Consider the following 16,118-nt stretch of genomic DNA (forward strand, 5'->3'; position numbering starts at 1 on the left):
ATATAGATTGCTTGACTGTTATACATAACTGACTGAAAGAGTCCAAGTAACTGTATTTGGAGATCTCTCCAAATTGATGCTGCACCTTTTTGCGTGTCTCTCTAAAGTTGCAGCTGATTCACTACACAGATTCTTCTCATACATGAAGCAGAATCCTGCCATTGATGCTGTGTGTGAGACTTGCAGTTCAGAAGAAGGTGAGTTTCAAGTTGCTCATCCAGATTTACATTTAAAAGAATCAACTCTCCCTTCACCTCAGAGTGCATCACCTCTGCATAATCCCATGCTAGCTACATTTCAGCCAAAACCGAGCGAAACTCAGTAATGGAACACTTCTAAAAACCAGTTTGAAGACTCAGCTTTAAATGTGAAACACTCTGCTTTAGGACTGTTTTGTTTATCACATTTGTATTTTATTTTAAAGAATCCTTTAGCAACTCTAAAACTGTCTTGGGAACTGAAGAAAATAGAATGTTACAGAAAACAAAATAAATTCAGAATTTGCTTTTTCATTTTGGTTTGGCTTTTTGTTTGTATAACTTCCTCTCCTACCTATGTCTAGAGCTTTTTTTTTTTTTCAGTGAAAGTAATTCAACTCTTCTTTAAGACTCTGAGTTACGCTACATATGGATCAATTAATTTACCTGTGATTACCTTCTGAGCTGACACACTAATACCTTTGGACATTAACCCTAGAAGGAAAGCAAACTCCTCAGAATCTTACAACTGTCTCAATGATCCATCCTTGATCATTATATCCATGATATCCAGAACAGTCCTAAAGAAGGTATAAGAAGATGGAATGTTGCATTCAGAAGACAAAAAAAATGTGCCCTTTTTATCCTTTAAAAAAACCATTTAAATTATAGATTAAAATGTTGTCAAAAGTGAACTGTGGCCAAGGAGATGTATCTAAAAATTTCTTAGTTATTACCATAAAAAAACCCTGGCCATTCTTCCCATCTGAAACAGATAATGACAGAATTCCGTTGTCCTCTGACCTTGCCACAGTTTCCATCACTCTGTAATATTCTGTATTTTTAAGTCATACATTTGAAAACAGGAGGCTAGGTGTGTAGGTAGAGAAAATATTTTATTCAAAAAACTATATTAAAAAATGTAATGTGCAGAAAAATGACATTCAGAAATATTTGCTCTCTCATGAGATGCAGATAACTATAACATAAATTATACAATATTCAAGGCAAGTGAGCTTTTGAAGTTGAAGAATGGGAAAATTTTGTTTCTTAGGGACAGCAAAATCTTCCTTACAGTAATAACATTCTCTTAAGGAATTGTAAACCTGACCATGTATACTTTTGAATAATAAAGCCCAATAGAAATGGAATAGTTTCATGACAGACCAGCTTAATTATTACCTCTATTGGATTTGTGTTAACTCCTTAACATTTTTTTTCAATATATCCCTGAATTATTTACACTGTCATGCAGATGATCTGCTTCCCCCACGTGACCTGAAAGTGACAAAGATATCCTCCTTCAGAAGAGCACCCATTCATCTAATAAAAGATGCCATGCTTCCTAACAAACTTTTCCGTGTCTACGTGCTTAAAAAAAACAGTGTTATACAACAGTATTACTACAGGTTACTAAAATTTACATGATTTTTTAACATATTTAATTAAGCATTATAATTGATTTCTGAAACCACTTAACTGTTTGTCCTGTTAAAAGTTATTAACAGAACCTTTACAGAAACAATAGTAACCAATGCTGTTAATATAGCTCTAGGCTCTAATTATAAGTAGACACAACATTATTGCTGGATTTCTACGATGGGAAGGATGAGTCCTTCTGAATTATTAAAATAGTGTGATTTATGATTTTTGTGTCTATTTCATAATTATAACTAGTAACATAAGTTAAGATTTCTATCCCCTGCAAAAAACGTTTTTGGTTTTATAATCATTTAGGTCAAGTTTTTTTTCAAAGACAAAGTGTAACCAATGTTTGTCATTGCCCTCCTTCAGAAAGTCACATAAGCTAGCTAATGAAAACATAAACTTGTTAGTGTCATTCATTTTTTCAATGCAGTATTCTAGTACACTAGAAATGCAACAACTTAAAAAGCATGTCTTGATAGTAGAAGTCTTATTGACAGAGTTAGCTACGCTTCATGGAATTAAAAGCAAAGTATTTACCCTAGTGATCAAAAGATTTATGAAATTTAAAGCATTTTTGAAAATTCTCTAAAATTCTTCCCAATCACACAGTGTGCTTCAAAGGTCTTATCTATCCACTAATATGTTAGAGAAATCAGAATCGGGATTTATTTAAATCCTCCAAATTTCATATAATAAACTTTGAAGGTATTGCAATGAAATTGAATACCTCTATACATCAACAAAATAAAAAATGGAGGGGTCCTCCATGTTTTTATTCACATCAGGAATTCCACTTAATTTCCACTAGCGTTTAACAGAAGCAATAATTTGCCTTCAGTAAAAGAAAGAAAAATGTTTAAATAGTAGAAAAACATACATATGGAAACAAATTATGCAGAAAGTTGAACTAATCAAATACTAATTTATCTCTTTTGGTTTCTTCATAGAGCATATTTTAAAGAAAAGGTTAATTTACTTATTTTTATTTATATTAAATCTTTCTGGGTATTTTAGTGCAAATTAGTTTTATCAACCAACCTGTTACCAACGTACTATTTTTGCATGTTTTCTTGGGTTTTTAGTTTTCTTTGGATTTGGGGTTCTACATCAGGCACAGTTTTCAGTTCATGCATTAGCTATTCTGAACTAGGATAGAATATTCCATAATAGGAGAGCCCTAGCAGAAGGCAAGAGTCCAAAGGTAACTGAGTCAAGTATCTAGAGAATTTGTACAATCTCTACTCCTCAAGGTTTTGAATTACTTACATGAACAAAGCACTGAACAACCTGGTCTGATCTCAGAGCTGACCTTGCTTTAAATCTGAGACTGCCAAAGGTCTCTTCCAACCTGAATTATCCTACAAAAGAAACCCAAAAAATCAAAAATGTGACTTGACTTGACTTGGCCAGCTTCAACTCATGACTATATCTTTGCGACAACAAAACCACCTAAATTTGAAAAAAACCCCTTCCACTGTGGTCAAAAAGCTCTCTCCAAAATTATTCTACTAACACCTGTAACACAGGAAATCCACACTAGTTATATATCTCACATATAGTTGCATTTAATTACAGGCCTATATTTAATTCATGCTGTTTAGCTGTATCCTCATGACTTAAACATAAAGATGCATTATGCAGAATAGTAATACTATAAACCACCTCTTCTTTCACTATATGATAAATTACTCTTCTATGAGCAACTCCTGCTTGTTTTCAAGATTTGATATACTCTACTTAAAATTAGTATATATGGAATATTTCTATACAGTTAGCATCATTATATTATCTTGTTTTTGAAAAGTTTCTTAAAGAGTATTCCAACAGTTTAGTTAGGCATTAAGTTAGTTTTCTTTTTAACACTGTTGTGGCTCATATTGAGAAGATAGATGAAAAGAATGACAAGAATCATGGCCAGCAGCCTGAGGGAGGTGATTCTCCCCCTCTACTCTGCTCTGGTGAGACCCCATCTGTAGTATTGCATCCAGCTCTGGAGTACCCAGAACATGACAGACATGGACCTGTTAGAGCAGGCCCAGAAGACCATGACAATGGTCAGAGAGCTCAAACACCTCTCATATGAAGACAGGCTGAGAGATTTGAGGTTGTTCAGCCTAAAACCAGAAAGGTTCCAGGGAGACCTTTTCATGGTCTTTTATATACAAAGGAAGACAGAGAGAGACTTTAATAAGGCCCACAGTGACAGGATAAGACACAACAGTTTTAAAAATAAAGAGGGTAGGTTTAGATTGGACATAAAGAAGAATGTTTCATCTGTATATATTAAATGTCTGTATATATTAAAATAAAAAGCTAAATAATTTTTTAAAAATTCAGAAAATGGTAATGGATAATCTACAGTTCTGTCTGCAAAATACAACATTAAAATCATAGAATCATAGGATCATTAAGTCTGAAACGACCTTTGAGATCATCAAGCCTAACTGTACCTGTCCACTACTATATCACATCCCTAAGCACTTCATCTATCCGTCGTTTAAATAGCTCCAAGGATGGTGACTCAACCATCTCCCTGGGCAGCCTATTCTGGTGCCTGATAACCCTTTCAGTGAAGGAATTTTTCCTGATGTCCAATCTGAATCTCCTTTGGTGCACCTTTAGACTATTCCCTCTAGTCCTATCACCTATCTACTTGGGAGAAAAGACCAGCAGCTAGATCTCTAGAATCTCCATTCAGATAGTTGTAGGCCTTGTTGAACCTCATCCTGTTAGTCTCAGCCCATCGATACAGCCTGTTCAGGTCCCTTTGTACAGCCTCCATACCCTCAAGCAGATTGACACCCTCTCCCAGCTTAGTGAACTCTACCTCTTAGAACGTTTGCTGTTCGTGTATCTTATCTTTTTGTCCTAAATCTTGCTCTGTGAAGTTTTTGTTACTTATGACTTCAAGGTCAGGTCTTAAAACTACATAGTATACATAATTTATCAATAGGTATGAGACGACTATTTGCATATGCATTTTGAAGGGAAGATGCATCCTAAAGTGGAACTAACCATCAGAAATACAAAATGTACCAAAAAAAGTAACACTACACAAGAACCTGCCACGCCACTATTTCAGTAAAGTTTTAAAATTACAAGCTTCAGATTTAACAGTAGCTAAAATTGAATTATTTGTGGTAGATTAAATATTTTCTCCATTTTTAATTCATTCACACAGCAAGAATCAGTTCCATATTTGTTTATTTTTCATATGAACAGGCAACTTCAATAATTCATATTTAAATTAGGTTATTATGTTCTGGTAAGTCAAACAGAGAGTTGACCAACAGGTATTACAATTTGACCCTAAAATGACCAAAATATAAAGCACTGTATACATAATCCATTGTTCTGCTCTCTAGAGTGTGATGTAACGTGATGCCTGACCTTTCCCATAAGAGAGAGACAAGACTTTAGGCCTTCATACTAAATTTGGCCTAGAAATTAAGATCAGGCAAACGGGAGAAAAAATAAAGAGCTATATTCAAGGAATATATTAAAAGAGCTATATTCAAGGAATATATTAAGAAAACCTATGAGAAAGCCGGGGAGGGACTTTTTACAAGGGCATGTAATAATAGGACAAGGGGGAATGGCTTTTAATTGGAAGGAAGAAGATTTAGATTAGACATTAGGAAGAAATTCTTCACAATGAAGGTGGTAAGACACGGTAACAAATTTCCCAGGGAAGTTGTGGATATCTCTGCCCTGGAAGTGTTCAAGGCCAGGGTGAGCAGCCTGATCTAGTGGGAGATGTCCCTGACCGGGGCAGGGGGTTTGGAACTAGATGATCTTTATGGTTCCTTCCAAACCAAACCATTCTATGATTCTATGAAATCAACCTAATAAAACATAAATTACATTAAATTACTTTTAATAATTTTAGATAGGAAAAGAAAGGAACTGTGCCATTTACAGTATAACAAAATAGCTTTAATGTAAGTAAACAATTAGAGAATCAGATACATTTAAAATTACATGGCAGTGTGTCACAGTAATTCATTTCCAAGAATTCCTATATATTAATAAAAGTTGCAACTGCCTTTATCAGAAACTAGATTATAGTGATTTTCAATTAAAATAAAACAAAAGTTATGATTGACAGAATTCAGAACTTGGACATAAAATGCTCAACAGCAATGATTTTGAGGAGGATAATTATTGCACTGTCTACAACTATGTAGAAAATTATGTGCAGAAGACAAGCCTCTCTCTGTTGAGCACAACCGTCAATACTTAAGTGGAATGCATCTTGGCACAGAAAGCTTTGAAGCCTTTTCTCGAGTTTCTCAGCTCATGAACATCTAACAATTTGTGTTCAGCGACGGGCATCTACCATAACTTGTGACATGTTTCACATTGTGTGTCTAAACTGAAGGAAGGAAACGGGAAATCATCTTAAATAGCACAGAACATACATTTCTGCCTCATCTAGCTTATAATGAAAGACTGAATTACAGAGAACAACTAAAACCAACCAGCAAAACAAAAAAAAAATCAAGCCTCTTCTCTCCCCAGCGTTATTAATTCTGCAGACTTAGCACAGGACTTCAGTATTTTCTTTGCATCTCATAGTTAGACTTAACAGAAAATAAAACTTCAGGTGTTTCAAACTCTGTTGAATGGTCTTGTTCAAGCACAGTTTGAAATGAATGACTGATTTTCCCCATTGAGAACAACAGCATTTTTCAGTAGGAGCTATCATGAATCCTAAGTGCAGCAACTACTCTAGATTTTGCATCAGCAGCAGCATTTTATCTAACTGTCTTCAATACCAAACACATACAAAACATGCTGGCTTTGTTCATTTATGAGAATAGTAGCATAATCTACATTGAAATGCAGGTTTATTACATATTCATTACTTAAGAGTGACAAAGTGAGAAAGAAGTCATAAATGAATAAAGCAATCCACCCGGTTAAATATGAATAAAATCTCAGATCTCATAGGTTTGTGCCCTGAATTACAGATGGCCTTGCACTAGTCAGATGACAGCAAGGACAGCTGCTTTTTAGTGGACTCTTCTTGTGTAGGAGAGCTTACAGCTTCTCTAGGCACTTTGAAACTGGAATTCAGTCACTGCATTATCTACTAAAAATTATTATCTGCTTTTTCTATCAGATTAAGTCAGGGCAGGAATTTTAGGTTATGAAATAACAATCTGTCCCAACAATTTTTTTTTATAACATTGTACAGATCTGTGATAACTTAATTAGGAATTGTAAAAAAAAAAAAAGTTCAGATGATGGAAACAGTTGGCAGATATTTCAAGGGAAACAATGAAATTTATTAATAGACTGAACTATGTTTGTCATGGATTTGTTTCTTTAAAAAAGAAATAAGTGTTTTCCTTATCTCAAATCTTATATGTAAATTATTTTTAAATGGGTTTTATGGAATGCATTTCCAATATACATAAAAAATCATTACAATTAAAAAATATAGGCCATCCAATTCTATAATTCCTATTAACCATAAGAAATTTATTTATCCTTTCCTTGAAATTACACATACTTTTCCCAATAAAAATGCATTTTCTGACAAACATGGTTTGTCACAAGTTCTTCCAAGACTTTGTCTGTTTTAAGCTTCCTACTTCATCCATTACCAGTCCCATTTTGCTAAAACTTCATAGCAAGAAGTATACTATAAAATGAATGCATGCATATTTGTGGCCCAACTACCCCAACTAGAATGTTCTGTTATTGATCCTATTCAATTTCCTAGGAAAATACAAAGCTAAAATTTTAGTTTGTCTCTGAAATTATAACAATATAAATTATATTTTTGCAAATGAAAAAAATAAAAGTGGTGATAGAAAAAAAATATTTGTGTTGCAGAGTGCTTAAAGTGGCCTGATGCAGTCAGCAGAAAGCAAGCAGGGCATTCACTGGCCTTCAGGATGCCCCCTGTGAAATCACAAGGTACGCATTATTCGCTCTCAGGAAAGGCAGCTGGACTCCTTGTCATACTCGGCTCAGTCCATTTGATTCGAAAGGGCTCAGAGTTTGACAGCACTGCTTGACGTTTTCCCTCCTCCTGTGCTGTGCTCTACCCAAGCAATCACCAATGCAACAGCTTAACAGCATCTCTATATGTTCCATGATCCCTAGGAAGGAATCTAGCCTTCCTGCACAGCACAGATATTGATGCCTAAGTGTGTAGAGATTCTCTCTGGGTTGTAGGGTCAATGACACTGAGTCAAAAAATTGGAGTTTCAGACAAGCCAACCTTGTTCTTATTTAAAAAAAACCCAGTATTAACAGCTTTACTTCAGATTGCATTCTTCTTATCTAGACAATACATAAACGTTGATGTTTTCTTGAAAGTTGTTGACTTTATGGCCTGCTCTTTAATTCTGATATCCCAAGTCACTGGCTTTGTCGTACATACTATGACAAACTTCATAAAAGAAAGATCATAGAGAATTATATAAATGTGCATAAAGGTAGCATGCCTTAGATTAGCTAATTACTTTTCCCATAAGAAGATACTAAGTTTTTTGTATTATTGAGAATATTAACTATGCTAAAAGTGAGGTAGCAAGGGAATGGTAAACTACACAGTGTGTACACTCATTTTTCCATGTAGCTTAACACGTCTCTTTTATTGGCTAATGTTTCAATAGAGTTTGAACACATTTGTCATTTCCAAGAATGAAATAACCTTACTGTGAAAAAATCTTAACATCCTGAAGAGGTACCAAGTAATTACATCTAGTGTTACATCCAGTTACACCAGACTTTAGAAACTGGCATTACAATAGCTCCAGGTGTTTGGTTGGTATGCTGTGATTCCATATTTGAGCAATTCAGAGCTGCCATCCTAATCATAACATAATTTCCACTGGCAGATAAGGAAACCTATTATGAGATAGATGTCTAGGGAAGTTCTCATCTGGAAAAACCGAGGGTCAGGGACTGCAGCATATGTATATAAAGGTTTGCCTAAATTCCTTAAACGCAGTCCTTAGAAACTTGTTCTAGCTGACATTACTTGAACCAGGGGGGTTGTACCAGATGATCTTAAGAGGTCCTTTCCAACCTAAATGACATTGCAATTAAGATTAGGTTTATCAATTGGAACTGTTTTAATTGGAATTAAAATTTATTTAAAAGAGAAGAAAAATTGTTCCTTGTTTTCAATTTTGCAATCTTCTCATTGCCAACAATGAAAAAGAGTCATTTGTGGAAGTGGGCTATTCCAAATTAATTTGCAGATTGCTTCAACACAAATGTCTGCTTTACATCTGTACACCTGAAATGAGCTAAGCCTTCAGCACAAGGCAATAAAATATAGGAGCATTCATCTTTCAACTAACATAACCATGACATAATTTATTATATCATTATGGGAGTATGATAATTCTTGTAATTGCAAAAAAACTGTTTTGAATAACAGATAAAACAATAAATCTTAAAATAACGATGGACAATGCACATTTTGCATTTGAAATAAAGACCATAAAAGCAAAAACAAGTCTGAGCAAGACTGGCTGAAGATTTTGCTACTGCAATCTAGAGGACAACTTTCTCTTTTCATGCGAAGTTACTTCACATATATCTGTGTTTGCAGCACTGACAGCAGTTTCTCTCCATTTTTCAGAAAGAACAAATCAGTAAACATTTTAATACAGGACAGATTTCGTAACTTTTAATTTGCTTTAAGTGTAACAACATATTCTAAAGGGCAAAACTTAGTATCACAGCTTATTTCTATATTTTAATAATATTTCACAACTGATTACACTTAAATAAAAGACAAATCTATCAGATGGTCATTATTTGTCCTAGAGGGTTTTTTTGTCACCTTATTCTGTACAGTCATTATTCTACATAAAATTGCCAGCAAAATATTCAAATAAATAAATCTTCCACAACAGCTATTTCTTATCAGAGATCACTGGTTATTTTACATCTTATTGGCCATTTGCCAACAAAGGCCAGTCAGTGAAACAATTGCTAATCATTCTTCAGGGCAAGTAGAGATGTGGAAGCAGAGAGTCATTCTAAAAAGCTACTACACCTCAGTGACCAAACTATGTGAGGATACCTATTGTTGTCTTCTTGGCTTTAGATTTTGTTTTCTTTCCTTAACTGTCCTTAGTTATTTCTCAATATGTATTGCACACTATGAAATATTGACCCTTTGCTACCACACAGACAGTCTTTTCGCATAATGTGGTATTATTCACCATTTCCAGGAATCTGAAAAGTATTAGTATGGATCCTAGCAACAACAAAAGGTCATATAACTATTTTGAAAATGCCAGTCATCCTGTTCATAAATGCTCACAGGATAAGTAACAGTTACTGCTTTCACAGGGTCTCCAAAATAAATCATGCATCATAAAGGATTTATGCTTGCAATGCAATCGTTCCTTATTGGCCAAATCCACTGGAGACACAGATTGATGCTTCTTTCTTTCTTAATAATATCACGCCTAGCCCACCCCCATTGTAAACAACACATATCACAGCTGTTCATCTGACACATTGAACAGTGTCCTTAGTTTAAAAAAATAGAGACCATTGAACCACCTCTGTGACCAAGCATCTATTTAAGCTCACTAAAAAGCTAGTGTTCTTTCCAACAGAATTATTCTTCAGGGGTTTTTCAGATGAAAACTATGCAACGAAAATTATTCCATAGCAATGCAACACAAACAACATTCTGTAGCTAAAGAAATATTGTAAAGGATTATTCTTTTAAAGAAAAATACATGCTTCCATTGAAAAAAGAACATGTACTTTCTGTACATAAGAAAGTTGCCTGAGAATGAACAACAGGGATTTCTGTTTAATCTCCACTGTGGTTTTAACTGTAAAGGTTTCCCCTCATCTTTCTCTATCTTCTCCTTCAAAAAGAAAATGTTTCAGAGAGTTCTCCCCATTCAGTCCCACAGCTACACCACAAACAAGGCTACATAAGTATATGTCAAGTCAAAATGAGTTTTATGAAACTATCTTCCTGTGAAATAAAGTGCACTTCTTAATCAGGTCATGATGCAAAAATATTCCCGTTCCTCCAATGCAATAAGAAAGTTACACACATCTTTGCTTAGGACCAACTTTCACTATACTTTTGCTTCTTGTCACCAGAAAAACAGAAAAAGGTTTTCCTAGTAATAATAACAGTCTTAGCTGTTTCAAATTATAAAATCCTTGCTCATGGAAGTTAGTTATGTACATCAGATAGATTCTAAATATTATTTCAGGATCTGTGTAACCACCCAACAAGCCACGAGTATCAATTAATAATGGAAAACTAACTGTGAAAACAGCTAGAGACCATGAATATCAACTGCCATAAACTCCTAGTGTTAACAAGAAGAATATCCTTTAATTGCTGTAAATGGTTTGATCCAAGCCCAGTGTACTTGAAGTAGTGCATATGTAAGTGTTCTGTCTACAAATTTTATAAGAAAAAGTACAACAGATATTTGTCTATTCATTTGGTTTTTGAACTATCTGATTACTATTCAGTTTATATCAGATGCAACGTGACATTAATCAATTAAGTACCTTTTGACAAGTATCCAAGAAAAAAATAGGCAGTCAAAACACAGGTGGAATGAAGAAGAGAATGGCACCACTGAAGGCAAGACACTTAGAAGAATATGGTGATTTCCGTAGTACTATACACTTAGGACACCAAGTCTCATCTAGAGGGGTTATAAAAGATTAATAAATAAAAACCATACAAAACAAAATACAAAAACACTGAAGTACTGGGTAACAGTCCTCTGCTGAGCCTCAGCACTCAATTGTGTGCAATTTCTTTAAGCATTTTTGACATGTAAACTGGATTCTAAATATATAAATTAGATTATTTTCTGTAAAATAGTGGCAATACAATTATTTGGCACAAATGCGTAAACTAAATTCAAAAGGTCTTCCTTCCTTCCTTAAACTGTCAAGGTGAAGAATTTTAATTCCACAGATTTTTTTATATTATTTTTTAATAAATTATTGAGTTCTCATTATGACATTTGTCATGTAAAATCTTGGCTTTGCTAACGTTAAGGCCTATGCTGCACAGATCATGTGTACCTTTTCCATTTAAAAGAAATATTTTTTAAAAAATAAAACTCTCATTTGTGCAGCGATATCTTTTATACATCTGATATTAGTCTCTAAAACATATTACTCTTACATGAGAAATAATTCATAAAAATTCATAGGAGGCCATACTTTGGAAAAAATGCCTGTTTATAGTTCTTTAAGAGCAATGAATTTGTCAAACAGAATAATCACTTGACATTTTAGTATATAATCCCAGTATGCTCCTTGGAATTCTACTAGCTTTAAAACAGAAAAAAAAATGAATAATTGTATCTAGCTAAAATTCTTATTTTGCTCCTATAAAAGAAATCAAAATTCAGAAACATCCATCGCAATGTCAAAGCTCCTTATTGCCTTTTTTCATAATGCTGATCTTCCATACAACTACACAAGTAGAACCATCCATATCCATCCATCATAGGTAAGGCACAGAAACAGTAGACACTAAAAAAAGAAGAAATCTCCTTCATGACAAAATACTTCAATCTTATCATAATTATGTGAGGAATCTCATACGTATCCTAATAAACCATCATGGGAAAAAGCATCCTGCCAGTTACATTATTTCATCATATAATAGGAAAGAAAATTTCCATTCACAATAGCCGAACTGAACACTGAAAATTAATTAATTAGCTGATAATGCCTAATAATCTGTAGAAAAAAACAGGTAACTGCAGAAATTAAAAAACAATGCTCACCTTTTTTGGTACAAGGCAACACCAGATTGCTATTAGACAATGACAGTGTACAAAATGCCTCTACATTAATACTAATTATACTGAACAAATCATAATTCTTTCTATAATGAAATCTTTTTATATATTTTTTTACCATTCACTATTTTAGCAGTTTTGATTTTTAATAGCAAAAAACGTCCTTTCTTTCCTTTCTCTATTCAGCATTCTCAGAATAAAAAAACACCAGATGGCAATGCAGTGCTCAAGTATTTTATTTAACATACATGTTATAGGGAAAAAAACCTCAACTGCATGGATCAGCATGAGGCTCTCTTTCCTAACCTACTTCCTCTTTGATGATTATTAAATAATTCATAAGAAAAAACCCTATTCACCACAAGCAAGTGATCAAATACTACTCAACTTGAAAAGAACAGACTTCAAGAAACCTAAGTTTCTAGGGCTGTTAAACCACATGGCTAAAAACATATCTACATATGAAACAAAATAATTTCAGGAAAAATCACTGACAAGAAAACATTTCAAAACACATCAACATAAAGTTCTCAAAACACTATCAAGGACTGCATTGAGCAAGCAACACTAGACTGCACATAAAGTAGATCTATGCACTTTTAAGGCCTACTGTATGTTTATATGAAGCTTGGTATCATGCTAAAAAGCAGGCATTATTTCCTACTATTTTGAGGTTTAAGATAATTCCAGTAAAACCATGTGCTCAGGAAATCAAAATATGCATGCTTTAAGTATTTTTATTTCCATTACTTCAAGCAGGACATGGTGATCAAAAAGAGTTGTTTCATGAAGCCAAGATACTTTGAGATATTTCAGAAAGCCATGAAGTAGTGGAAAAGTCAGCCTCTTGGTTAGTAGATTGCATCTGATATACACTATGTGCCAAATGAAAGTTATCTTTGCAGTTGCTGTTGTAGGCTCCATAGCCTCTCCAGAACCTCATGGGGACTTTACTGAATACCTAAAGTACCTAGTTAACAACCATTGCTTCTAGTCTGAATTCAGAGATTGGAATGACTAAACCTAAGGCAAAAGATCTTATCTTTCTTGGTTAAGAAGGCAAAACGTCTAGATGTTGTGCATTCAACTATAGTTAACATGAAAACCTAATTGAGTTTCTGAATACGTAGATCTAGAGATATGTTTCTTACATCATTCTGTATATTAATAGAATTGTTACAGGAACTGCTCATGCAGCCATTCTTGTGTAACAAGCACAGTTATTATATGCTCTAAATGTAAAATAAATCCATTCTATGTTAAAGAGTAATTTGAAACTGTTCATTGTATTTAAAGTATTATCCGTCAGAAACAAAACCATATATACACAATTGTGTTAACCATGTACATCTATGTACGCAGCTATGAGCAAGCTGATTTAGAGCATACTTTCCTGCTAATCTAAAAAAAATATTTTATTAATACTCTTCCCTATTTACTCTATACTATTTTACCTGACCGATGAAAAGCCCATAGGGGTAGAAAAATTCAAGGACTGACTTTAAGTAATGTCATTTAAGTGCTTTGCATAATAACAGCTCTCATGATCAGAGATTTAATCCAATGCAGTACAAACTAAGTTTTCTCTTGCAATGTTTTTGTAATCTGCTTTACAAGCACAAATGAAGAGAACACTATTCTGCCCCTGACTGTTTACACATATAGCTTATTATCTAACTTCATTCCTAAAAGCCAATAAACAGTTAGAATTGTTATCCATTTTTAGAAATAAAACCAGAATTTGAGCCTACAAATTATTTCACATTTTTGGCATGCTGTGAATCTTCACTGACTTTTTGAAGATAGGTTTTATGTTCTTGACAGATCAGAGTAGCGGTTTGAAATGTATTTCTACCAGATGAGGAAATTCATACTTTTATTAATCAATATTTTTTTAGCACAGGTAATAAAAAACTTAGAAAAGAATAGTGGTGAAGTATTCTAGCAGGAAAAATCCAACTGATAGTATAGAAAAAGTCATATTTCCAATGACAGATCACCTTTTTACATATAATGTGCAACATAAGAACATAAGCTTTGTGTTTTCATGTTTGATACAAACAAGCTCAACAAAAGTGAATTAGAAGGAGCAAGTCACACTTAAAACAACTTTTTAGCATATTAATGCCACAACTTCTTTGCTTTTAATCCATTCCTTTAATTCATAGCAGAGAATTAAGTACGTAAAAAACACATCTCTAATAGGTGGCTCCATATTCACAATTATAACATCTCGTAAGTATAAAAATATACCGACATCTTTATTTTGCTATTCATTTTACTCTAATATTTGGAGGACAAAGTGAATTCACAAGTAAAACTGACTGAAGAGACGTAAATCCTATCCTCACCATCCTCTGCCTCTGGTTAACATCCACATAAAACTAACGTTCTGTTTAACAGGTTTTCCAACTGTAAGTTGTATTAGTTTTAGTAAACAATTTTTTTAACAGTACTGCTAAGTGAACTTATTTTGCTGAAACTTCTGCTAAAGTAAATAAGATTATGTTTGTAGAAACACTTCAGGTTTGCAAAAGGGGCCTACTGAGCAGCTAAGGGAGAAAAAAATCAAAGCAAACCATAACCAAACCAAAAACAACTACAACAAAAACAAACCAAGCACCATCACACATATTACTACATTTCAGCTACTTCTGTAGAAGTTTTGAAGTCTAAAGTCACTAAGCAACGTGACCAAAGGCAGCTGGATAAGTAAATCAGAGATTTTACCTTTGCACATACAATAGGACAAACAGGCCTCTTCAGCGACACAGTTAATTGAAACTATATGCCGGATAAGCAGATCTCATGCAAGAACACCAAGAACTCCATGTTACAGTAATGTATGATCCAAAGATTTTCATTACAATTTTTTATTACAGCATTAGGATGAGAATATAATACATCTTAAAAAGTACTGTATACTCTTTTTCTTTTGCTGTACAGCAAATATATTGCTTTCCTAAACAGAAATTAAAATGTCTATTTACCACTCTTCCCTGCATTGGTTAATCAGAGGAAGGAACAGAATGCAGTCAAAAATGATGAAATAAAATGCAAAGATGACCCAAGTCATCTTATTGTCACTTTCAAGTAACAGGTATTTGATGACTGGGTATTTTTTTGGGTTCCTTAAAAAATGGATGCCATTGTAAAAGTTACTTAAAGTTGATCAATAATGTTTATACTAAATACAGATTAAGGGGCCTCAACTTAAAGCTTACAAGTATTAAATACTAATCAAAGAGAAAAATCTCACACAGATATATTCAAAGGGCAACTCTGATATCTACCTAGACTTCAACATCACACTACAAACACATCAACCCATCACCAACTTTCACTCCGCACACAGTCCATATATTCCAGTGTTTTCGAGTTGAAATAACCCCAAATATATATTTAATCTCAATCTTGGTTGAGGAATACCTTACTTTATAATGGTACTCCTTGTTTGCTTTGCCTCCATCTACATTTACAATCACAGAACATTGGAGACATAATCAGTTTCATAATGTTGATACAATTATAATCCATTGAAAACACAAGATACGGTCTAAGCTGTTCCTTAAAATTTGTAAAGATCTGTGCCCTCCCTGAGCACTCGTTCACAACTACTGATGAACTCCAGTCAGAAACATATTTAAAAAAATACAAAAAGAAATCAGAGCCAGACTTCTGGAACAGTAAAACAAAAGCTACCTGAAAC

The 16,118-nt window shown here is 33.8% G+C and overlaps 1 protein-coding gene across 3 annotated transcripts in view; it reads right to left on the reverse strand.

Annotated features, from left to right (window-relative positions):
* Positions 1 to 16,118, reverse strand: part of IL1RAPL1 (interleukin 1 receptor accessory protein like 1) — a 704,387-nt gene that overhangs the window by 607,092 nt on the left and 81,177 nt on the right. The window lies entirely within an intron of this gene.

This window comes from Phaenicophaeus curvirostris, chromosome 1 (assembly GCF_032191515.1).
Source record: "Phaenicophaeus curvirostris isolate KB17595 chromosome 1, BPBGC_Pcur_1.0, whole genome shotgun sequence".
Classification (NCBI taxonomy): Eukaryota; Metazoa; Chordata; class Aves; order Cuculiformes; family Cuculidae; genus Phaenicophaeus; species Phaenicophaeus curvirostris.